General features: G+C 40.8%; 1 protein-coding gene across 6 annotated transcripts in view; it reads right to left on the reverse strand.

The window, feature by feature from the left end:
* The window catches only part of TRIM2 (tripartite motif containing 2), a 185303-nt gene that overhangs the window by 71857 nt on the left and 86741 nt on the right, over window positions 1-26705 (reverse strand). Inside the window, exon 1 of one of the 6 annotated variants that reach the window (XM_089670441.1) lies at window positions 8972-9413. The exons of the other annotated variants lie outside the window; for them this stretch is intronic. The gene's annotated coding sequence lies outside the window, so the exon portion shown is untranslated. Of the gene's footprint in view, window positions 1-8971; window positions 9414-26705 lie in introns of those variants that run through there. 6 annotated transcript variants of the gene reach the window in all.

Here is a 26705-nt window from a genome sequence, read left to right on the forward strand (position 1 = left end):
TAAGTGTCCATTTTTTAAAAGTCAGCAGCTACAGTTTTTGTAGCTGCTGACTTTAATTTTTTTTATTTTCACTGGAACTCCGCTTTAATTCATTTGTCATATGCAAAGAAAACTCCCCCATCCATTAATGTGTCCATGCTTTATTTTGCAGAGAAATCACTTTTAAAAACACCCTAGCATTTCTGGCAGTGGCCATCTAGAGTAAGGGCAGATGATTCATGAAGCAATTACTTCCTGGAATCCATCTGCCCTAAGTTTAGGCACTGGCTGAGCTGAGAACCCTAGAAGACGAAGACCGCTGGGATGTATGACATCATTTGCTTAGGCATGGAAGCCAGGAAGTAAATGAAGAAATGTATAAAAAAAAAAAAGTTTAAAACAAGTAAATATGACATACTATCTATTTAGTGATGCTAGCAGCATTTGGATTTAAAATAGTCCATATTGATTGAGAGAGTGAAGTTCCACTTTAATCCATCTTACCTCTACTCCATTCCCCTCCTTGGGAGCACCGCAGTGTTGGGACTGCTTTTCTACATATACTAAGTCCACAGGCCTAGGCTTCCATCATCAAGTCACAGAATCCATAACTGTAGGTCAGAGGGACAAGGTGCTTACATTCATATTCTAGTCTCTTCCCAATGTCCCTTCTATAGTTCTGCCCAACCGGGCTTGGTCCCAGATGACAATCTCAGTCCCAGGCTTCCACTATTCACATACGAGGACTCTGGCCAGGGGGCCGCCGCCCCGCCCCCCCCCCCCCTCAAGGCCTTATACACCCTGCTACAGGACCTGCAAAAGAAGTCCAGGAAAGAGGGAGACTTCAGCAATTCCTCCCATGATCTGTACCATTTCGCTTGGGAATTCAGTCCTGCTCAGGGCCTTTTAGATAAGCGGAGTACAAGACTATATCTTTGCAGCTCTGATGTATCCTGTTCCCATACCCTGTCTACAGTGGGTCCCACCCAACACTGGCATTTATATGGGCACTAGGTCCTCCCATTACATCACTTCAGGAGGGGTTTCTCTAAAAAAAGAAAAAAAAAAGAAAAGCCTATACCTGCTTATAACTTTCCCCTCACTATGCCATAATGGCAACAGAGCCATTTAGTGGTGGACAAGCTAACTACACATGCCTACATTCATTTCTCATTTTGCCAAAATTCACAAGTAAGTGACAAAACAAAGATGTATGATAAAATACCAATCAGACACCATCATTGCCTATGTGAAAATGAGGGAGGAACAGGGGAGTGCCTTGGCAGCCTAGACAATATGGCTGCGTGTTTCTATCAATGCACACAGTATACAGAGTCACAAGTCTAGCATGCAAGGCTGGTTCCATAGGAGCAACCCTGTAACAGGAAACTGGGGACAGTGGTCACGGTACCAGCCTAAACTGGAATAAGGATTAAAAGATGAAGAAGTGGCATACTTAGTGAGGGATTAAATCAGCTGCTGAAAGTGCCTAAAAACTGAGGGTTTAGATTTATTTTTTTTAAGGGGAATTCTAGAACCTATGTCAAAATTCTAGAACCTCGTACTTTTATTGTTGTCTGCCTAGGTGGCCACCCACGGTTCGAATTTTGGCCAACAGGAATGGGCCAAAATTCAAGCCTCATAGCACTATACTGACACACAATAGGCAGTGGGGTTGATTTGCTAAATGCAAATAGAATTTATCCCAGTTGGGCTGGAGATCATGGGGACAGCATCCCATGTGTACATAACAAACACCAAAAAATATGGAAAAAATAGATTTTTCAGGTAGCAAAAAATGAATCATTTATAAAATCAAATTTTTATTGTTACAAAATGCAAATAAAATGCACTTTGCAAGTGCAGATACTCCAGAGCTTTGTGAATGAGGTAACGCTTCACTTGACATAGAATACTCAATTACATGCAAGGGAAAAAACAGCAAATTAGCTTTCATATGATTGCATTATGAAAGTCAGCAGAGCTTTCCCTCATTTACTAAGCTGTGGAGCAATTGCACTTGCAAAGTGCACAGTGTATTTGCTTTAGTAAATCAACCTCAATATGTCTCCTTTAGCATATTTTCTTCCGGCCTCAGCATGTCTTTTATGGCTAGGATATCTGGTTATATTATTGTGATACTGAGGCCAGTTGCCTGGGGTCTAGGGAACAGAAGGGCAGCACAAAACAGGTATTACCGAGAGTGGCAAGGTGTAAAAATCAGGACCTGTTCATGCCCTCAAATACTCTTTTATAATAGGGCTTTGGTGGTGGATCAGAAACATAAGAGCAGGGAACTTATGGTAGCTGGGGTGCAGTTTCCGTGTTGCTTTGACTTTCCTTTTTTTCCCAGTACAAAGTCTGAAAGCTGTGTAGAATTTGTCATTTGTCTGTACTGGCTACAAGTATTCCATCCATCAATTAGCCTTTTAGAGTGCAGAGCTGAAATCACTGCATTCATTGAGCAGCGTGGTTTGTGAAGTTACATCAGGCCAAATTCCACTCTTACCATGACTAATACCCTCCATTCTTGCTTTTTCCTATTTGCCTATAAAGCACAGTCCTGAAGTGCTCTGAATACAAATGTCTCTTTGACTGTCACCCTAGCTCTGTGAACTCTTGCTCCACTTTCTTTTTCATTTTGAGTTGTTAAAGTCTATTTAAACCCCAAGAAGGAACTTCTCTCTTGTGCTCCCTTTTGGTCTGTTAAACTATACCTATACCAAACCTCAAATTTTCTGCTATCTGGGGCTCCAAGGTTTCTCTACATTTTCTGTTATGGGGTCAACCTTTTACCAGACAGGAAGTTATGGAAAATCTGCAACAGATTTTTCAATCAATTTTTGTCAAGGGAAAATTGTCCAACATCGCGGTACCCCCTTCGTCCAATCAAAGAATGCCTTGCCTTCATTACAAATAACACAGGACATTTTATGAATGGTGACAGTTCCAAGCAAGAGACCCCTGTGGTCAATGTACAGAAGGGAGGCCATTCACACAGAACATAGCAGGACTCGTAAAATAGTAACTATTATTGCAGTAGCCTAACTACTACAGTGATTATCAGCGTCCCCAGCAGCAGCAAGGAATAAGATATGCATACCTACATTGCGGCAAGCTTGACCAATGTAACTATGCAATAAAGATCATACTTGGAGTTCAGCTTTAAGTGAAAACACATATCGATGCCTTTTCTACAAACTGTGCTGTTTTGATTATTTATTTCCAGTGCCCTTTTATAAGAGTTACGCTCAATCAACATTAAAAGAGGTAAAAACGCCAGCCAAAATTGATATCCCAGTTACTTGTAGGCACTGGATGGCCGAAACATCCACTAGCTTCTCTTTGGTAGCCAAGCACCAAGCTTTGTGTTATGTTCTTAAAACAGTCTCAGTTCTATGTATGTCCACTGTGCAGTGCTATTTAAACCACCCTCCAAAAATCAATAAATACAAAAAAAAACCAAAATCAAATCATATATATATATATATATATATATACACACACACACACACACACCCACACATGCATAGGTCTACTCTCCAACAAAACACTGTCCAGTGCTTCTATAAACTCATACAAAGTGTACAGTGCCCATATCCATGCGTATGAGTTTAAGACATATGTATGTTGTGTGTATATATGATTTTCTTGGGTTCTGTATTTATTGATTTTGGAGGGTGGTTTTGCATAAGAAAACCAACGCTGCACAGTGGACAGACATACAGTATATAGGTCAAGACATCTATAGTATTTAGTGTAGTAGCGAAGGGGAATAATAATATTGACAAGGGTGCAGATACTGTATGATACAAAGTCTCAATTTTCCACAGCAGGGAAAGCAAGATGCCCCAATTATGGATACAGCAAAGGATGGATCCTGGTTACCACTAAAATATGCTTCTGGATAAGTTATATAACGGTTTCTAGGTCAACAACCAAAACAGGCAATAATTAATCACAGGTTAGGTTACAGTTCTGTCTTACAATATCAAATCTTCTAGGTGTACTTTGTTTTCACAATTACTAACAGTAAGCAAGGGTTAACACATTAGCTCTATTGAAAGCTAGAACAGATTGGTCCGCAGAACACAGCGATAGATGCAAATGTTGCAGAAATTGCTTTTGCTGGTGTCCACCCACGTAAAAAATAAACCTCTGCCAAAGATTCACTAGATGAGGGATAAGCAATCTCATTTTATGAATTGCTAAGAGCCATCTGTTATACATGGCTGGGTCATTTAAAAGGTGCATCCCCATCTGGCTTACTACAGAGCATGACATTATTAAAATTTCAATGCTTTTAAGAAAATCCACCTCTACTGCACAAAGCCACTTTGTATTTGAGCACAGTGCCTCAGTGCTGCAAAGGGCAGAGGTGGATTTTCAAAAGAGTATTGGAAAGATGTAATTCCAGTGAGTGCAATTTAAAGACCGTGTTAAAGAGAACCAGGCCAGAAACATGGAAGCTGCTATCACAGAACCATTTTTGAGGATGCACATTATGGGGCTATTATGCTTATCCTATGTTTGGAGGAGGGGAGAACAATTGATAGTTCCACCCCCTCCACTCTTAAATCCTGTTGCATTCATAGAAGCTGTAAGTACAGCTTCTACGAATGCTATGAATAGAGCGGCTGGGAAGAAATGGTGGGCATAGTCAAACTCTCTTGATTAGAGCCTATGACAGCCCCTTAACTGTATTAAATGCCCACTAGAAAATTAGGGTGGTGGAGGTGGCATGGACAGGGGAGAATTTGTATCAGCAGAAGAGGAATCAGTACAGGGGACACATCCTACTGACTATAAATTATGTCCCTTGTGCTGAATTTTAATTTTTTGTCATTTTAGTTTCCATTAAGACTTAAAAGGCCCGGTCAGGGTTTTTGTTTTTGTCTGTCCCTGTTGCAGGTTTTCAAGTCCATGGTAAAATCATGAGCGATCTGGGGGTGGCTTTGCGCCTAGCCCCTTCCCTACAACCCCCATTTCCCTCCCCCCCCCCTTTTTTTCTATCCTTCTCCCTTTTTTTCTTTCATTTTTTTTCTTCTCCACCATTGTTTCTCCTTACTTCTTCATATCCATGACCTACCTAAAATGTAGTGTGTAGTTGGGCAGGCTGTAATTGGCCCTACATTCTTTGAGACTTGATAAAGCGCATGCGCGCAAAACATGTTGTCCTGGCAACCGGCCTCTTCCTTCTAAAGCTGCGGCTCCAGCAAGAGTTCCCCTCCCCCTCAGTCTCTCCACATCGTGGTGACATCATCCGGGACGCTGGGACTTCGGATACACGTGGTCCCTGCAGGGACAGGCATTCTACTCCACTACTTCCCTCTGAGCGGACGGGCCATCCATCTTGGAACCTGGCTTCTTAAGCCACAGGCTGGTTATCTATTTTTTACCATATGAATTATTAAAGGCACACCTCCATATGAGATGTATTACTTTTATCACAAAACTACACAGTGCCTGGCTCCTGTTCATACTTTCCACAAACCAATGTGTTTTTACCATGGCAGCAATGAGTTTTTTCCCCACCAGTCACAGTTGACATATACCATTCACTTATTTCCTTTGGGACACATCTGTGCGCTTTTATCCAGACCGTTCCTACATTCTTTAAGTTGCAGCAGTCCTATATGTTAACCCCTTTGGAGATCGCCCTTAAATTTTACATTCTTCAGAGGTTGCACTACATTTAATCCATCCACAATTTAATTGCACATTATTTACAATCTATTTAGGTTGTCAAGTTACGTCAAGATATACCTCACATTCAGTTCTGTGTTTTGGATATTTGGATTGTCTGGTTATATCAATACATACCTCAAGCAGCTTGCAAACGCATGTGCACTTGCAGCATACCACAACACCCAGTAACGCATTATTGTGGTTTATGTTATTAAAAAAATACTACATGCATGTTTTCAGTGCAATTTTGTGGTAGGCAGCCTATTGAAATGAATGGACTGTCTTGGTCAACACATGTTAGTACGCAGAAGATCACACAAATCAATGTACATGCGTTCCTGCAGCACAACAGTTTGAACCTAGAATCTATCCCGCTACTACTTTTAAAGCATTATGTCGCTGTGTGGCAGAACTAAAACTTGTCTTAAATGTAATTTTCTCAAGCAATTAGAAGGGTTACAAGTGCACAAGGATGTGACTATAGCTATAGCAAACTACATGAATGCTATGGGGCCCAAAGCGGTCAAACTATACAGTGACCTCATTACAATTGCTATGAAATCAATTCATATTCTACATTACTCACTAGAGAAGTGCTCTCAAGATAGAGATTAGATAAACACAATTATTGTTTTACTATGGAGCCCTATCACACATGCTTAGTAAATACACTAGTCACTCTCCCTAATGCCAGTGTTTCAACTTTTAGGTAGCTGCTTAATCACCCATTGGCTTCTTTGTCACAAAGTTCCTAGGTTTGCCTATGTGCTTCAGCCATTAAGCTGTTCTCACTTCTAGCGTAAAGCTTTTTCTCAGAAGGCCCATACTGAGAGAAATATAGAGACGGACATTATTCACCTCTCTTAAAATGCTAGCTGCCTGGTTGACATGCTAATCCAATGGCTTCAGTACTGTTAAGTCACCTATGCACTTGCAGCATGCACCAGAGACTGCCAGGCATTTTCAGGGAGGTCTGCAATGTCAGCTCCAATTTTTATTAAGTTATGGGTCATCTATGATCTATTGGCTATTACGGTCAATGAAAAAGATGATGTGAGACTCTCAAATTGGAAGCAGAGTTGGGAATTACACAGGGAGACTTCATCCCTGTGATCACTGAAAGACAGGTATACTGAATGACTCAATCCACCAGGGTATACCCACAGCCAAATTATCTCTGTTGGGTGGAATGCTCCTTTAATTGCAAATATCACTAGAATTAGCACTGGTCACATCAGTTTTCAGAATGTTGAAAAATACCTGAACTTAAAGGAGAGCTCTGGGGTGAGAAAAGGGACAGCGTTTTTCTCCAGATCTTTTGGAAAATACTAGTTGCCTGGGATTATGGAAGTCAGACTCTGAATACCTGTTAGAAGCCCATGACAAAGAAAGTACTGAAGCTAATGGATCACCATCACTTTCAGGAAATTCATATTCTCAGAAGTCAACAATGGCAGCCCCCATACTTCATCAGTACAGGTTAAATCCTCATCTATAGCCAGCTCTGCTCTCACTGCAATTATCAAGCTTTACTAAAAATGAACAGCGAGGAAGCTAATGGAACAAATGGCAAGCATTAGTGGCAGGCTAAATATTGTGTATGTCAGCTTTGAACAGATTTAAGACGTGATACAGATAGGTTGGATACCCTCTGAGCAAATTCTGACTTACACTGTGTAAGGTTTAATGAAGTTAAATTTATTCAAATCACCAGAGCAAATCAGCACAAATCCTTCATTACAAATGCAACTGAAGAAACTAGGAATGAATCAGATTCCAGGGCCACTTTTCTCCTGGTACCTAGATGTGTGATTGGCTTCAACTGGAAAAAGTTAGACGAAGAACAGACCTGCATTTCTGAAAAGACAATGGCGGCCATTATAAGGACAACAACATTGATAAAATGTTATTAGATTTGATCAAGCAAGTCTCTATGGAATAATGTTTTGGGATATGATCATGTAAAATACACTTATTTCTGTTACCTGCGTTGTGGAGATCTGTACAGTATAGAGCTGTGATAATATAACGGAAGGCGGAATAATAAATATGGCCTATGGGAGCAGAGAATTGATATATGGCCCTTTGGAGACCAATATTTGTCAGCATCATATGATAACTGTATGAGCTTCAACAACTTGATGCTACCGATGATGTAAACTGCCAAAAAGCAGTGGCCCAAACACATGTAAAGCATTTCTATTTACTGCCATTAAATGATTCAGAATAAAAGCAAATCACAGCCAAAGGGTGGAGGTGCCTTGCTTTGTCTTTCATAAAAAGGTCCACAGTCTATGCAGTGCTAAATCTGTATTTGCATGAAACAAATGATAAAAACAGATAAAATGCAATCAGTCCTGTAGAATAAAGTATGCTAGTTGTGCAGCATCCTAGTCTTTCACCATTCAATACGCATCTCCGGCCTACCGTGAATAAGCGGACAGAAACAGAAAGACACTTGTTATCTGACTGATGTTTTAACATCATCTCATTGTTCAGCAGAGGCCTGCAATCCAAATTAGCACATTACTATGTGCAACCTAGGCCTCTGCTCAGTGGCAATATAAGGTTCAGGTTTTTCATTACATTCATTACCAAACTAGAAAACATTAATACAGTAGACCAGTTAATCCACAACAATGTAATTTACTGACTATAAGCCACTGTACCCTATATAAAGAAGCGCAATCTGCAAGCCCAAGGAGCATCATCTAGGCCTCATCTGCATGTGAATATGGGACAGTTATTGTTTTCTTCTACAATCAGTTTAAATAAAAATCATTATGCAACACAAGCATAAACCCCAATAAATTCCGCCGGCATCTCAGAGAATGCAGGGTAGCTGCCAAGAGCATGTAATTCTTGCCTTGCCAGCTGCTTCCCACCCAAGCACTTCACCGAGTCAGGCTACCAAGGTCAGGGGGCTGTTATCTCCATTCATCCAACAACCCATTGTGAACGCACAGGCTTCCAACAGTCCCCTGTGCTTCCAGCTTCAAGACGGGCAATTAAAAGAGGGAGAAGGGGAGGGGGGTGATGATCTCTAGGGAAGGCTGATTTTATGATTATTTTAGTACACAATAAAACACGTAGATTAAAATAATATCATTGGATTACTTTTTAATTTATAACATGATCTATGCTATTATAATTTAATAAATTACGATGACTACTCTGCAACCATTTGCATCTACAGGCTGCTGTACCAGAATGGCAGACCAAGCATATACGCGCACACAAAAAAAAGAAATATAGAAATCAACATACTATGAAACTGCAAAGTCACCTCCACAACATTACGTACCCATCGTCGAACTGAAACAATCAGCAGCCAGCCAAAGCAGGGATTCTATTGTAGACATGAGCCAGAGAAAATCCCAGTAGATAAAGCATAACTATTCCTGTTACATCCAGACAAGAGCAGGGAGAGGCATGGAAAGTAAGTCACAGCATCAAAGCCATTTGTCATGAACATGCATCAAAGAGGCAGGCAGTATCCCTGGTCCAGGAGACATATACAAGGGGAAAAATGCAGAATCAAGGGAAGCAGCGATGGTCCAGCATTAGGTGATGAGCAAACACCTTCTGGGTCATCGATTACTTTGTAGATCCCCTGGTAAAATTCAGCAACATCATTCTTTATTCAACGTATTTTTTTTTCCTCCGTAAGCTGGTACTGAAAGACTGCAGCAAGCGATGCAAAGCATTGTGGGATTGGGATGCAGCAGTGAGCAGGGAAGAGATTCGCTGTTTTTTTCCCACCCTTACAGCATCAATCAGCTGTTTAAAAGGGAAGAGTGGGCTAGTGAAAGGGGAGGAGGGGGTGGGTGGGTTTAGGAGCGATTACAAGATTAACAGAATGAGCTGAGTCAAGGGACAATAACCACGCAAAAACAAAACCGAAACACAGATTTTTTTAGTTGTCACTTTTCATATACAAATGTGTTTTTTAAAAATGCAGGCAAATATTAAAACAGCCTTTATATATGGGACTGATTTCCAGCAAAAGTAATCGCAGAAAAAAAAAAAAAAATAATTTCCTGGGTCAATTCCCCCTGAGAACCTTGTCAGCGCCACATGAGATTTTAATCACGGAGAATGAATCTCTTCTTGACAGCTGTCCTACTTGCAGTTCACTGATTTCAGTGTAATCAAAATGAGGCAATTGTCAAAAATGGATTAATCTTAAACTATTAAGAGATTATAAATCTCAAGTACAGTTGAGCTTTTAAAAGGCCAAATTTTTGTTAGCATTTCTATCCATGGCCCTAAGCCAGCAAATGGGAAAAAGGTATTCTATAGTTCACTTATCAATGGTATATATTAATGTATTAAATTACATTTTATAAACATTTCTATTCACACCATACGGCAAATAAAAAGTCACCATAACACATGAAAAACGCATCCGCATTGATGTGCCTTAGGCATGTGTTTTCCTGTGCATTGTGTTGCATTTTTTTGCGTGTTGGAATGCATTTTAATGTCGTCTGTTGTTAAGTGACTGGTCCCTAAAAGAATAAGAATTGTGTTTAGGTGAATTCAGTTGCATTGAGCTGTGTTAAAAAGCAGACATGCTGCATTTAAACGCACTGCAACACACACTTAGGGCTCATGTACACTGCAGCTGATAAATTCACGTTTAGGAACTGTACCGTGTTTTTTTTCAGCAACCCCTGAACTCACCTTAATGTTTTCCTATGTGTCCGTGTACCCATCTTTGTTTACAGTCGTTTACTACAGGCATTTGAGTTTACAGTTGTTTTTTGAACGCAGGAAACTTGCGTTCAGCAGTCAATTTTATCAGCGTTTCAAACGCAAAACGCTTGTAAACGCAGCAAATCGCATTTATAAGCACTTGAAATTTTTGTTTAACTCTTCCAGTTCCCGATGCTGTCCAGAGCCTTTTTTCATCATGAAAAATGCATGCAAAGCGTTTTCAAGGTACTCAAATGGACAAAACACTGAACACAACATGTTCCTACCAAGCTTGTCACACATTGTAATGACTAATTCAAACCTGAGACCTCTCCAACCCTTGGAAACAAAAGATATGTTAATGACCATTCACGCCTCAAATTCCTCATGAAGACCCCCTGTCAGGTGGCCTTAATGACTCACTCCACCAGCACATTTCCCACCCTTGGAGACAAAAGAAATGTTAATGAGCAACTCACACCTAAGCTAATCTCAACACATACTGCTCTCTCTGCTTCTACACTCTGTATTTCTTTGAAACAGTCTGAAATAGTTAATAATTTACCACTTTTCAGTGCATTCTGGGCATTTGGGAGGTTCTCCTGTACTTATCTTTAAAAAACACTTCTAAACACAAACGCGCATAAACGTGTTATGCAAACACGGCTAAACATCCGTTTTTTAACCTACGTTTTCCAGCAGTCAATTTCCATCGTTCAGAAGTGTCCCGTGTATATGGGGCCTTACACAGCATTGTGATGTGAATGAGGTGCATTGGGGTTGATCTACTAAAGGCAAACAGACTGTGTACTTTCAAAGTGCAGTTGCACTCATTTTCCCCCAGAGTTTAGTGAATGTGGTGAAGCTTCAGTTTGTAAAGAATAGTCAATCAGGTGCAAGGAAAAAAAAAACCCAAAAAAAAAATCCAGCATTTTTGCTTGCACATGTAGTGCTACACCTGTAGGAGTCGCAGGAATACTATCCAGGTTTCCCACAATCTTTGCCCCACAGGCAGGCATGTTCACCTGTTTCTTCAATTACCAGTCTAGGGGTGTTTTAATTTTTGGAGAACTTAGACAGGGCTGAGGGAAGTGGGATACTCCAAAAAACCATATGTATACATTGGGTATTCTTCAGGATAAGCTATAATAAAGTCTGTGCTCGAAACAAACAGAAGATTTCAGCTTTAAGATAGTAGTAGTTAGAACAGAGTCCCTTCAAGTAGGAGATTAAGTGGACAAAGCTCTTCAGGGCACCAGCTGCTGTACCCTTTAGCTAGACCCGCAGCTGACTCTCTAGCACCAGAGGGGTAGTCTCTAAGATCCTTTCAGAGGTGTCTGTAATCACAAGGACCAAGGACATCTGATTGGCTTCTTCCTTGAGACCAGACCAGATCTTCAATAGACAGCTCCTCAGTCAGCTTTAGCAGTATCTGGGAACCAGCATTCAGGCCCTCAGGTCACCCACCTGAAGCCTACAACAGCATTTCTTGGGAGGGCAGCATGCCCCCTCCAGGCTGGACCAATCCTATACAGGAAAAGACCCCAAGCTCAGTGTGCTTACTGAATACATTCAGTTACCCAGGATGTCATCAGAGCCTGCCTCTCTGGGATAGGTCAGGGCTGTATCAATATTCATGCTGCCATCTGCATAGCTCCACACCTATGATCCAGAAGCTTTTCAAGCCTTCTGGATGCAGAGGGAGCTATCAGGCTGGCAGCAGCTGAGCACACTGAACAGACCTAACTAGCAGAACACAGAAACACCAATTACAGTGTGCAAACTATGCTTTTATCTAACAACAATCACAAAGACACTGACTACAGTGTGACAACTACATTTACTTATCAAAACACACTAAATCTTATCTATCTAAACCTAGCACCCATGTAAGAGGGTGCTATACACATTATTGGATGATGGAAAGCAGCAGAGCTTCACCAAATTCACTAAACTCTGGGGAAAATTAGTGCAACTGCGCTTGCAAAGTGCAAAGTTGATATGCCTTTATTAAATCAACCCCATTGTTTTGTATGTGCTTTTGCAGTAACTTGCATTGCTCTGATAAGGACCCATAATACAGATGAGCTCGGATGTGTTTGAATTATTTTCTGAGCCTGCCAGGAAACTGTCACTGTACTGTGTTAATCATGGGGCATGCCCCACCCCATAGCCACATACAAGGGGCATGTATAGGTGTGGTTGCAGGGCCGGGAATACCTCAGCCGCAGATGATCGACTTGGCACAGGTGACAGCTTCCTAGCGGGCTGCCTCAGGTAGGTTCAGACTAGGATCCACACTTGCCAGAGCTCTTCCCTATGCCTTGAGGGATCAGTCACAAAATGTGAAGTGACCTGCATTCTTCTACACCGTATCAAAAAAGGTCACTGCAGGAGCACATACAAAACAATAGTTTTTTTTACGCACCTCCTTCACACCACAATGCTAAGTAAATACACATTACATTAAAAAGAAGCATGTCTGCATGTTAACGCAAAGCAATACATGAGCACATGTAAATGTAACGCAAAGCAACTGAAAGTACCAACATAAAAAAATAAATTTCCTGCGTGTGTGTGTGTAAAATAGCGCTGGACCTGTGTTCGGTTGGGTGTCGGATGAAGGGTAAAAAAAAAAAAAAGTTTTATTCTGTCCTTCAAAGACTTCTTTAGTTGATGGAAGTATGGTGTCAGTGAGACCATTTAGGTCTCTGGCCATTGCCTCTGTGAAAGTGACTGACAGATGCTTCGGGGATAAACTAGAACAGGTTTAGAGGTGTGTCAGGCGTAGAAGTATGTCACAACTGTTGTTAGGGTTTCAAGCTGTTTATTGGAGAACTTGGTTTAGAGTTAAAAAGCCAACACATTGCAAGGCAATTGCTTCCCCCTTCATCAGGGCTATATTCTTCATTATACCTGAGTGATTCTGATGAGGTACTGGTCAGTAGCTTCCTCCAAAAAGTTTGCAGTGACCAATACAATCACAATTCTGTGTGGCGTCTCCAGGATGGGAAGCTGGGGGAAATTTCCCCAGCTGACAGATGTTCTAAACCATCCCCCACTCCCCCAAATGTAAAAGCTCAATGCACAAGGCAAAGCTATAACAGAAAAAAGACAATCACTAGGAGGCGTTTTACTGTTCATCTGGAAGTATGGTGGCTTAGTAACTATACCCTTAAAAAGGAGAAGTTCACCTTTGGGAACATTTTACATGTTTCACTCGTTTTAGAGTGGAACATACAGTGAATGGACGGGGCAATGTACCATCAAATCTTGGGTGAGAATCCTCTTTCCTCAGCCAGGGCATTGAAAATGGGTTGTGGATGGGTGTTCCAGCATGAGAATGACCCAAAACACATGGTCAAGGCAACAAATTAGTGGCTCAAGAAGCACATTAAGGACCTGGAGTGGCCTAGTCAGTCTCCAGACTTTAATCCGATTGAAAATCTGTGGATGGAGCTGAAAGTTCAAGTTCCCAAACGTCAGCCACCAAACCGTAGCCTCCCTAGCGGTCTGAATATGTCAGTATTTCTGTGCTCAAAGCAGTACATTTTTTTGCATGGAAATATAAAAATTTTTTATTGTAGGCCTGTAATTTTTAGGAATAACTCACTGAAATCTGTCCGAACAAGAGTCTAGTAAACATCCCGAGTATGATAAAATTTGAAACACAAAATCATAAATTATAATTTAATAATCATAAAAAATAATATAATAAATTTAATTCAATAATATAATCAAACCAAAAACACTGAAATTTGAAATATAGCGCCAAGTTCGCACATCACTGAGCAAAGTCGCAAAATCATTTTCAGTGTCTGATGATGAATTTCCCCACGAATCATTATCACTCAATTCTGCAAGTGGTTCTGATTTACTATCGCTGTTCTCTAGCTGGTCTAAAAACGCTTTTGACCTAAAGGGACGCTTTTTGGACACCATGGACATTTCTCAATTTCCAGGCAGAAAGAACAGTAAAAATGCAGGCAGGGCACAGGACAAAGCACTTGGGACAAAATGTATATGAAATGGTTTGATAGAGTAATGTTTTACTATGTGAATTTAGTGAATTTCACTTTTTCACATTTTTAAATTTTCCACCGTTCCATCCCCATACGTCCTGATGTCGCAGGGAATGGAACCCAGAAGATGGATGCCGGCATCGGCCAGAGGACATTGCCGGGGACACTGCAGGAGGGACATCGCGGAAGCGAAGGACAAGGTAAGTGAAGAAGAGATCCTGGAGAAGCGCTGCAAGGTATTCCTGAGTGTAGCTCGGGGTTACCGCTTGTGGTGCTGAAACTGTACCCCGAGCTACACTTGGGAATACCTCCAGGGAGGTTAATGTCTTGGAGAAGATCTGCCATGAGGAGTGGGTCAAAATCCCTCCTGAGATGTGTGCAAACCTGGTGGCCAACTACAGGAAACATCTGACCTCTGTGAATGCCAACAAGGGATTTGCCACCAAGTTCTAAGTCATGTTTTGTGAAGGTGATCAAATACTTATTTCCCTCATGAACATGCAAATCAGTACATAATTTGTTAGCCATGCATTTCTTTAGAATTTTTGTTGCTATTCTATCTCTCAGTGTTACAATACACCTACCATTCGATTTTTAGACTGATCATTTCTTTGTGAGTGGGCAAACATTAAAATCAGCAGGGGATCAAATACTTATTTCCTTCGCTGCATAACATGTTCCTGATCCTGCAGCTGCCGCCCAATTTCCCCCCTCCCTCTGACAGCAGTACAGGGAAAAGTTTCCTGCACTAGCTGTCACTTTTTAAAAACAGCGAGGCTGTGCAGGGCTCTGCCCACACGGCCACATCATTCATTCTCAGCATTCTGTGAATGAAAGGACGAGTCCCGACAGCCTCAGCGGCTGTCGGCTTGTAGTTCTCAATGAACTACCACAGCGCTATGAGCAATGTAGTAGTTCATGGAGTCTTCCTGTCAGAAATATTGACTTGCCCGTGCGGGATGTACGAGCAAGCAGATAAACTGACAGTCTGCGGGAGACCAGCATGGCACCAGCGATCTGCTGATCGCTGGTGCAATCCTTTACAGACTCCTACTACAAAAAATAATACATTTTATTTAAATATTATTTATTATTCTTTGTAAAAAGGTGAGCTTATCCTTTAAAATAACAATGTTGCAGCATTTTAGGTGGCCTGAATGCAGTCAGTGTATGTCCAGGGTCACAACCACCATGCAAATTAAGTAGAGTGTCTGTATGTGCAGCCATTGTGTCCCTTAAACCTACATGGGCTGCCTGTACACAGCACCTGGGGGCTCCGGCCACATAAACAAATGGCCAATTCACAGTATATGGGCTTCAGCACCCAAAAGTACCCATTACAAGACAATTGTGGGATCTGTCATGGCTGTGCATCCAAACTCAGGGTTTTTAAGGTCTTGTTTACATTTGTAACAACCCCTGCCGCCCCTTTGAACAGCAATCCATGATGGATCATTCTAAGAGAGCAGTTAACAGGTAGCTAAGAGGCAATATGCCATCTCCTCACTGCCCATTTCAATCCTGAAAAACCGGCGCCACTTCACACCCAACCATGTATAGTAAATGTAATTGTGATGCGGGTCTGTTCATTGAATGGGTCTTGTTTGGTGGTGATGCTACCCACCGAATGAAACATGGGATTTTTTTATACCATGGATTCAAAAGCAATGCAAGTGTGAATGAGGCCCAGTATTGACTTTTCCTTCTCTACCCACTGAGCCTCTGAGCTCAGGTGTTCCAACCCTTCCCTGTCTGCAGACAAATAATAATGCTTACTGTAAACTGTATATCCTCTGTAACGCCCTGAGGGCCACATTGGCATTATACAAATGAACACATTACATAAACAAATAAAATAAACTTTCCCATTAGGCACAATCAGATATTGCAGAACTGTCTGTAACTTGCAACAAAGACTCTGTTGTGACACCTCAATATTATCAAACATACAAGATCTGAAGGCAAATAAAAAAAATAAAAAAGTTATTATGTAGGAAATGCTTCTAACACATAGTCATCTATTATCAGGGGAACATCTACACACATATATTATGGACAGAATAAATTCTGAAGCACACTGATAGACTCATTACTAATTCATCAACCAACCACTTATTGTCTGTTATTTTAATGAGACCAAAACATCATTTCAAAGGATGAAATACTTCAATGAATTAAAATGAGCCATCCAACATATAGAGTGCTCTGGCTCAGGAGCAGATCAACCAGATGAACTTTTTTATGAATACTTAAGGAGACATTACATTTTGTAATTATTTGAAGATATGTTTAAATGTGGCAGGTTTTCTTTTTTAAATCAAGGGTAGGTTTTAATGAGAATAAGAAACAAAATTTCCAGCAATCCCAGAGCAATTAAACATTATAGCATGAATGAGTCATAACATGTACATAGTCAAAAGCATCAAAAGATACAGACCTGGCACATTTTAAGAAGAAGGACTGCCTACAGGCCATTCCTTTGGCACAACAAACAAAATAACTTTAACAGCAACAAGAATATCCCTGGGTATCCAACCATCTATCGAAGATCATTAATTGAAGGGGCATACATTAACCTGCAAGGTTGTCATATTTACAGGAGCAGCCCCTGGCCCATGTTGATATAGTTAGGTCCATATATATTCGGACGCAGGAACAATTGTAGTTTTTTCAGGTATTTACCAAAAAGATGCAAGATATAGTTATATAATGAATATGGGCTGACAGTGCACATTCTCAGGTTTAATTTGAGGGTACGTACGTCCAAATTGGAGGAAGGGTTTAGGAATTACAGCTCTTAAGAGTAGCCATCCCCCCTTTTTCAAGGAACCAAAAGTAATTGGACAATTGAATAAAAAGCTGTTTCATGGCCAGGTGTGGGCTACTCAGTTATTTCTTCATCAGTTAAGCAGGTAAAAGGTCTGGAGTTGATTCTAAGTGTGGTATTTTAATTTGGAATCTATTGCTGTGAACCTGCATTATGTGTTCAAAGGAGCTGTCCATGCAAATGGGCTTCAAAAATGAAATAAATCCATCAGAGAGATAGAAGCAACATTAGGAGTGGCCAAATCAACAGTTTGGTACATTCTGAGGAAAGAAGAATGCACTGGTGAGCTCAGCAACATAAAAAGGCATGGACATCCACGGAAGACAGTGGTGGATGATTGCAGGATCCTCTCTATGGTAAAGAAAAACCTATTCACAACATCCAAACAAGTGAAGGACACTCTCCAGGAGGTGGGTGTATCATTGCCAAACTCTACAATCAATAGAAGACTTCTCAAGAGCAAATACAGAGGGTTCACCACAATGCAAACCATTCATAAGCCTGAAGAAATAGAAAAGCCAGATTAGACTGCCAAAAAAAAAAACATTTAAAAAAGCCAGACCAATTCTGGAAAATCATTCTTTGGATGGATGAAACTAAGATTAATCTGTACCAGAATGACAGGAAGAAAAAAAGTTTGGCTTGGAACAGCTCATGATCCAAAGCACACAACGTCAGCAGTAAAACATGGTGCAGGCAGTGCGATGGCATGGGCATGCATGGCTTCCAGTGGCACTGGGTCATTGGTGTTTATTGATTATGTGACAGAAGCAGCAGGATGAATTCTGCAGTGTTTAGAGACACATGGTCAGCCCAAATTCAGCCAAATGCAGCAAAGTTGATTGGATGGAGCTTCACAATACAGATGGACGATGATCCAAAACACACTGTAAAAACAACCCAGGAGCTTTTGAAGGAAAAGAAGTGGAATATTCTGCAATGGCCGGATCAATCACCTGATCTCAACCCAATTGAGCATGCATTTCACTTGCTGAAGGTGAAACTAAAAAAGGCAGATAGACCCACAAACAAAGAACAATTGAAGACAGCTGCAGTTAGAGCCTGGCAAAGCATCAGAAAGGAGGAAACCCAGTCTTTGGTAATGTCCATGGATTCCAGACTTCAGGCAGTCATTGCCAGTAAAGGATTCTCAACAAAATATTAAAAATGAACAATTTATGATTATATTAATTTGTCCAATTACATTTGAGCCCTTGAAAGTGGAGGGACAGTGTATAAAAATGGTTGCAGTTCCTAAAATTTGTACTTGATATTTATGTTCAACCCCTTGAATTAAAAGATGAAAGTCTGCACTTCAAATTAATTTGGATTGTTTCCTTTTAATTTATTCTGGTGGCATACAAAGCCAAAAGAATAAAAGAATGAAGATTGTGCCTGTGTCCAAATATATATGGACCTAAGTGTGTGTGTGTGTGTGTGTGTGTATATTCTGATGAGTATCACCCATACAGTGCAGCCATTTCTTTTTGGAAGTGTCAGTTTCATTTTATTCAAGAACTGACATTTTACCAACTTGCAATGTTAATACCGTTGTCTATGGACAAGAATTTAAGATTGGTGACATGGGAGGAGTGAATGTATTGTACTGGTTTACACTGGCTACCATTCCTCCATCTACTTCAATCATGGTGACTTCTAGGGCACTACTGCATGTACCTACACTATACACTCCCATGTTCTAGTAATGCCTACTTGTTGCAGATATAAAGACGCCTGTGCATTCATGCAGCAGCCTCCAAAGCCTTGGTGGTACTGCTGGATGCCAGGCCACCTGAGAGGCAAAGCTCAGACATTTTCAAGTAGAGTTGGAGCTTACATTACCAGCCGCTCACCCAACATTTCGCCCATCACTATGAAGGCAGAAAGGGACAGGCAAGCTCCAGCACTAACAAGAAGTACCAAAGCCTCAGAATGGAGTTTTAGGCGTGAGACTGCAGCATGTGTGTGAAGGCTCCTCTAGGTGCCATCACTTTGTAACTTCAGCAAAATATTTCTAAAATGACAGATTATTTTTATTTAAAGTTGGAGTGCTTAGAAATCCTGATACTTGTTCCGGTTCAATGCCCCTTTGTAGGCATACAGTGGTGCCATTAATTCCTAATGACACTGCCATGCATCTTGCAAACACATGGTACCACAGTAACCACACAGTTTGGTGCAACACGATATATAAAGTGGTGCAGGCACCTTTCTTGCATGTTTCTCACACATAGAGCAGCTCGTAATGCGCATAAACATGCATAAAAAGGGGGTTATATCCCTTCCCTGTGTACTCGGCTGGCCGTGAATTATACAGCTACCCTTTCCATGCAATTAGAGTGGGAGGGACTGTTTCTGGGACACCTTAGCATACTGTGCATAGTGGAATTACAGTGGTAAAAATTATTATTTGATCCCCTGCAGATTTTGTAAGTTTGCCCACTTACGAAGAAATGAAGGGTCTATAATTTTTAACATATGTGTATTTAAAACGCTAGAGACAGAATATCAACCAAAAATCCAGAAAAAATACATGATACAAATGTTATAAATTGAGTTGCAGTTCAGTGGGTAAAATAAGTATTTGATCCCCTACCAACCAACAATAATTCTGGCTCCCACAGACTGGCTATGTGCTCGTGTGGTACACAGATTAGTCCTGTCAATTTAAGAAGGTGCTCCTAACGACAACTCATAATTTGTATAAAAGACACCTGTCCACAGAATTTTTTTCTTCCATTCAAAGCTCACCACCATGGGCAAGACAAAATAACTGTCAAAGGACATCAGGGACAAGATTGTAGACCTACACAAGGCTGGAATTAGTACAAGACGATCAGCAAGAAGATTGGTGAGGAGACGACAACTGTTAAAGCGATTATTCATAAATGGAAGAAACACAAAACAACCATCTATCCCCCCATCTGGAGCTCCATGCAGGATTTCAGTTAATGGGGTAAAGAAGATCATGAGAAAAGTGAGGGATCAGCCCAGAACTACATGGAAGGAGCATGTGAATGATCTCACGGCAGTTGGGACCACAGTCACCAAACAAACCATTGGTAACACAATACGCCGCCATGGATTGAAATCCTGCAGCACCTGCAAGGTCCCCCTCCTCAAAAAGGCACATGTACAAGCCCATCTGAAGTTTGCCAATGAACATCTAAATGATTCAGAGAAGGATTGGGAGAAAGTGCTGTGGTCAGATGAGACCAAAATTGAGCTCTTTGGCATTACCTCGACTCGCCGTGTTTGGAGGAAGAAAAATGCTATGACCCTAAGAACACCATCCCTACAGTCAAGCACGGAGCTGAAAACATTATGCTTTGGGGCTGTTTCTCTGCTAAAGGTACAGGCTGACTTTGCCGCATTGAGGGGCCAATGGCCGGGACCATGTATTGTAAAACCTTGGATGACAACCTTCTTCCCTCAGCCAGAACGCTAAAGATGGGTCTTCCATCATAACAATGACCCAAAACATACCATCAAGGCAACAAAGGAGTGGCTCAAGAAGAAGCACATTAGGGTCATGGAATATCCTAGCCAGTCTGCAGACCTTAATCCTATAGAAAATGTATGGAGGGAGCTGCAACTTCGAGTTGCCAAGTGACAGCCAAGAAACCTTAAGGCCTGTAAAGAAGAGTTGACCCAAATCCCTCCTGAGATGTGTTCAATCCTACTAACCAACAACAACAAATGACTTGCCTCTGTGCTTGCCAACAAGGGTTTCTCTGCCAAGTACGAAGTCATATTTTGCGTGGAGATCAAATAAATACTTACTCACTAAACTGCAATTCAATTTTAAACATTTGTATCATGTTTTTTTTCTGGATTTTTGGTTGATATTCTGTCTCCATCATTTAAAATATACGTATGATAAAAATTGTAGACCATTTCTATGTAAGTGGGCAAACTTGACTGGATCCTATGATAACACATTAATGAAATTGCTAAACAGTAGATGTGCTTGAAACTCGTAACGTAGCCAGTAAGCTTTGTATATCTTTTAGCATTAAAGGAGGCATTCATTAAAACATTTTTCTTTTAATCTCCCTTTGTTTTGACATTTTCTGTGCTGTGAATACTTGCCCAAGAAGATATCCTTTCTCTCTTGTGCTGTGCTGTGTTGTGTTGTGTTAGCCGAGACAGTTGGTGTCTGACACTGGAGGACAATCTACCATTGTGCCCTTCAGCAGTAGGACCGACATACTGTTCTATAAAAGCAAGATATACATAAAGCTTCTACATTTTATATTAGCTAAGAACCTGAACACACTTATAAAAAGTGAAGTAAAATAGATGTATGACTATTGTTCTAGTAAAAGTGAAAATAAATGCTCCTTCTGCCTGTCTGTGTGTCTTTCTATTGTTAGTATTCAGACACCTTAGTTGAGTATGCAATAACTATGCTACAGTGTCACTGTTCTAATATGGCAAGGGTGAGGGCATTAATAATAGGATTCAGAAGGTTGTACTAACAGTAGTTATACAGTATAGGCTGACACAGTTTTGTCCCCTCTTTCTTAAAATAATAAGCTGGTCATACACATTAAGATTTCTCTCATTCCTGCGGGATGAATGAAAAAAATTCCCCGACTCTCCCATCAACGCCATAGATGAACAGACCTGCAGTGCTGGCTATTGTATGTTGACAGTCACTGCTCCCACAGTTGTCAGAATACCTGAACAGTGCCTACATCTGACTGGATGCAGGGGCTGTTTGGCTGACAATTGTCCACCTGGCTCCTTTGACAAAAGTTCTTTCTTGGAAGCAGTGATGTAATTCAGCCCCACTTGCAGTGGTGGGCAGACAAACTTTCAGATACATTCAACAATTCCCTGTGGTTGATGGGAACTGTAGTTTCCTTTTACTGCAGAGAGAGAGGAGAGGATATGATATAATCCCTGCTGTTACACCTCCTCCTTGGCAGAGCAGATGCTGTTATCTTTTGAATTACAGAGATGAGGTCATGAAAATTAAATTAGACTTTTCTCCTAAATGGTAAGGATTTTCAAAATTGTATTAACTGTTTACTATAGGGGGTATACTAAATGGGTGATTTTTTTTGCCTATGTCTGAGTTCTTCAAATGACTGGAGAGAAAGAACTATAGAAGGGATATATCAAGACCAGTGGCTGTGGGAATAGGAAGCATAGCAGCCACTAGTCTTACAAACAGGAAACCATAGAGAATTACCAGTTTAATCTGAACATTAATAGGCTATTTCAGAACAACAACTGAGTGAACCAGAAGATTGATGGTATATTCAATGAAGGTAGGAAATCAGCAACAAGGACATGTAAAGAGGGTTTTGCCTGGAGTTCTGCTTTAATTTTGGGAGCCTCAATTCGTTTAAAATAAAAAAAGATAAATATATCAAGCGTATATTCATAAAATATAAATAGCCTAACCACTAAATAAATAAATAGTGAACATCTCACATAAGTAAATGAGTAATAAAATGTATATAAAAATGCTGCTGCCTTAAATAGTGAGTATAACAATAATCACCCCATGAATCTTTATAATAACAAGTAAAAGCAGCGCAAAAGAAAAAATATTACATATCACAGTAACAAAAAATTGATGAACAACAAAAAAATATTATGCTGAAAGCAAATGAATATGAATATGTGAAACAGATCAATAAAAATCAAATTCCAGTTCATCAAATGCACAAATACTTCAAAATAATTCCACCAAAATTAAAAATTGTGATAAAGTGCAAAAGTCCTTCTAGTCGGCTGAAATCACCACGTGAGCGAACCCTTTGATAAAGTCAGGTGACAAAATGCGTCAGTGTCGGCCCGCACCGCATATGTTGTAATGAGGCATCCACCTCACATCTCCTTGTGTGCTCATACCTCATACAAGCAAGCAAATACACACTGCCGGGAAGACTCAATGAACTACCACAGAGCGCCATGGTAGCTCATTAAAAACTACAAGCCAACAGCCACAAAGGCTGTCGGAACTTGTTTTCCCATTCACAAAATACTGTGAATGAGTGACACGGCCGGTGTCAGGAATGGATTCACCACTGGTGGTGGGACTCAACTCCCAATGGTTGCTGCAGTACCAGGGCTGGCCAGCGGGTGCTCTCAGCAGCCAGAAGCTCACTCCTGCAATCAAGCCATCACCTGAGGCTGATTGCAGGAGGTGTATTTAAGGAATAGCCAGGCCTGCAGTCAGTGCCTTGGTGTATTGTTCCCATGAGTCCCTGTACCTGCATCCTGTCTGCTTCCTGCCTTATCCTGGCTCTGCTTGAACTCTGTCTGCACCGACCTCGGCTACTGCTGACCAATCTTCTGCTTACTCCTTGTACCTTTTCTGCCCATTAGCTACCGACCCGGCCCACCTGACTACATTGTGCTTTATATATATATATATATATATATATATATATATATATATATATATATATATATATATGTTTAGGTTTGGGTTTGTTTCACCTTGTTGTATGTATTTGTGTTAGGTTTGGGTTTGGTTTGTTGCACTGCGTTTATGTTTGTGTTGTCCTTAATAAATTATCTTGTTTACACGCTATACTTAAAGTCTGTGTTTCCCTGTGTCGGTCCACACACCTCTGGTCATTCCCAGAGCCCTGACAGCCGGGCAGGCAGAGCCCAGCACAGCCACATTTTTTTAAAATTACGACAGCTAGTGGGGAGGGGGGGGTACATCCCCTGCTAGCTGTCAAAATGGGGGTTATCATGGGGGGGGCGGTCCTTTCTAAAAGTGTTACATCCTAAATATGGGTGTAAGATGCAACACATTACAAAAGGTGGACTTTAAAGCCTAACTGAACCTTAAGTTTAAACTGGCTACCTAAATTTCAGTTGCATCAAAACAAAAAGTTGTTTAATGTCTTACATTTCCCCTTTTCTTTCTAAAGCAGCCACAGCCTGAGTAGTGGTCTTACTGCATAGATCTGACACACCACCAGTGAGTTGGAGCTAGAGTCCTCCAATCCGAATAGCTTATGCAACTCTGACTTAGGGTTTATGCTCAGGTCTGCCTGAAAAATGGACAGGAGGACCCGATCAGACTGATCGTGTAAAAGGCCCCTAAGACTTTGCACACTTTGGTTTTGATGCATCTGGATGGTAAATAGCTTACTCACACTGAAGGTCCAATTGGGCTTTAGGAATACAGTCAGAACCACAGGAAGACATTAAAAAGGCATCTCTTTTTCAGATGACAGTAGTGTTACATGTATATCTCATCTAGCTGTTAAACGAGTCCCTCATACCTTTGATACAACATACTGTAAAAATCAAATTAGGAAGCACAAGCCTTTCAACCTGAGTCTTGCTCAAAATTTTCATATCTTTGTGTGATCGTATGCTTTGAAGAAGCGGGCCCAAGCACAATTCCAAAATGGTGCAATGATTTGTGACTTTTATCTTATGGAAAAAAATGTTTTTAATAAAATTTTGATATGCTGACAACAAATACAGATGGATGTATAAACGGCATCAACCATAGTGTTGCTGCAGCACCCATTCATAAAAAGGTCTTCACTGTTCAATTTTCCAACCTCAACACACCAAACAAGCCACCATACACAGACAGGTTGCTAGTTATCACCATGTATTCTCTGATCTGGAAAATAGAAAAACATCTAAGAGTACTAGCAGAATCTTTCCATAAGAAAGCAACAAAAGCATCATTACAAGCACAAACAATGTCTCGAAGATCCAAAGGTGAAAATCTACTACAATACAAAGAGGAAAAAAATGGCTACCTTTTGTAACCACATGCAATTTAACACTAGAAGGATAAAAAGATAAACAAAGAGCTGCAACCCATCATAACATAGAATGAACTGCTGAAAGAAAAAACTTCCAACAACCTCCAATTCTGGCCTTCAGGCAACCACCCAAATTTATACATAATTAAAAGCGATAATAAACTCAAAACCAAAAATGTAATATATTGCAGCTCTCCAATCATTAGATGTGGTGACTGCATCAATTTTCGTTTCTTTGGCTTTTTCCCCTGGTGATTTGGCCAGTAACATACCTTCTGTATTAGAATGCCTCCATTCTGGTTGAATGAGCACAGCAGACAACATCATTGTCAGTCTTGGGGAGGTGGAAGTGTTAAATGTATTAGAAGCTATTAACCTCCCTGGCGGACTAATTATGTCAATATTTGTTTTCAATATATGTTTCGCATGGAAATTTGTTGTTTTATATTGTAGGCCTTAGGAATAACTCACTTAAATCTGTCCAAACAAGACTCTAGTAAACATGATAAAGTTTGAAACATGAAATCATAAATTATAATAAATTATATAAAATATTAATACATTTAATTCAATAATGTAATCAAACCAAAAACACTGAAATTTGAAATAGAGCACCAAGTTCGCACATCACTGAGCAGAATCATTGCAGAATCGTTGCTGTTGTCACTTTCAGTGTCTGATGACGAATTTCCCCACGAATCATTATCGCTCAATTCTGCAAGTGATTCTAATTCACGATTGTGGATTTCTAGCTGGTTTAAAACCGCTTTTGACCTAAAAGGGACGCTTTTTGGATGCCATGGACGTTCTTAAGTTTCCAGGCAGAAAGAACGGTAAAAGTGCAGGCAGGGCACTGGACAAAACTGAGGTGAAATGTTTTGATACAGTAAGGTAATACCATCAGATTACAATGTATTGTGTGTATGTCATGTTTTTACGGTTTTGAATCTCCCGTCGGTTCCGCCCCCCCTGCGTCGCGATGCTCGCAGGGAACGTAACCCAGAAGATGGATGCTGGCATCGTGACACAACACAGCAGGAGCACATCGGGGGATTGCAGGACAAGGTAAATTACACTACAGTGTAATCCCAAGTGTGGCTTGGGGTTAGCGCTTTTGGTACTGAAAATTAACCCCGAGCTACACTTGGGATTACCGCTACGAAGATTAATACAATGACAAACTGAAGCCAAACTGCAGCTCACATTTTGTAATCAGTTGCTCCAAAAGTTTTTCTTTTCCTTTTGGGATAAAGGTTTAATTGTAATCACCCCTGCCAGTGGTAAATGGATTGTGTCATCCATGTAAGCTGACACGTGCTGTTAGAGCTTGCACATCTGAAAAACTCTGCTGGCTGAATCACTGGATGAAAATAGAAGAAAGAAAGAAAGCAAAAAAAAAAAACTAATGCAGCCATCACATCTATGGCCCCTTCCACACGGGGCAGGCTCTGCTAGTAGTCAATCCGCTGATCCTGGCTGAGCAGGTGGATGGCTGGTCCATGTTCACAGAAACAGTCACGGCCTGATCTCCACAATGGGGGGGGGGGGGGGGTTTGGAAGATGTAAACGGACTGCCTGTCCATTTACACCAAATTGCCATCCAAGCCAATCTGCCAGATAGAAGGGTGGAACAGATCCCCATGCGTCTATTTTTAGCAGATCTGATTGAATGTCGGCGGGTGTAAACGGACACATGTCCATTTACACTCGCAACTCTATAGAGGATAATGG

The sequence above is a fragment of the Staurois parvus genome, unplaced genomic scaffold (assembly GCF_062004578.1).
Source record: "Staurois parvus isolate SC_StPar_1 unplaced genomic scaffold, SC_StPar_1.0 ptg000090l, whole genome shotgun sequence".
Classification (NCBI taxonomy): domain Eukaryota; kingdom Metazoa; phylum Chordata; class Amphibia; order Anura; family Ranidae; genus Staurois; species Staurois parvus.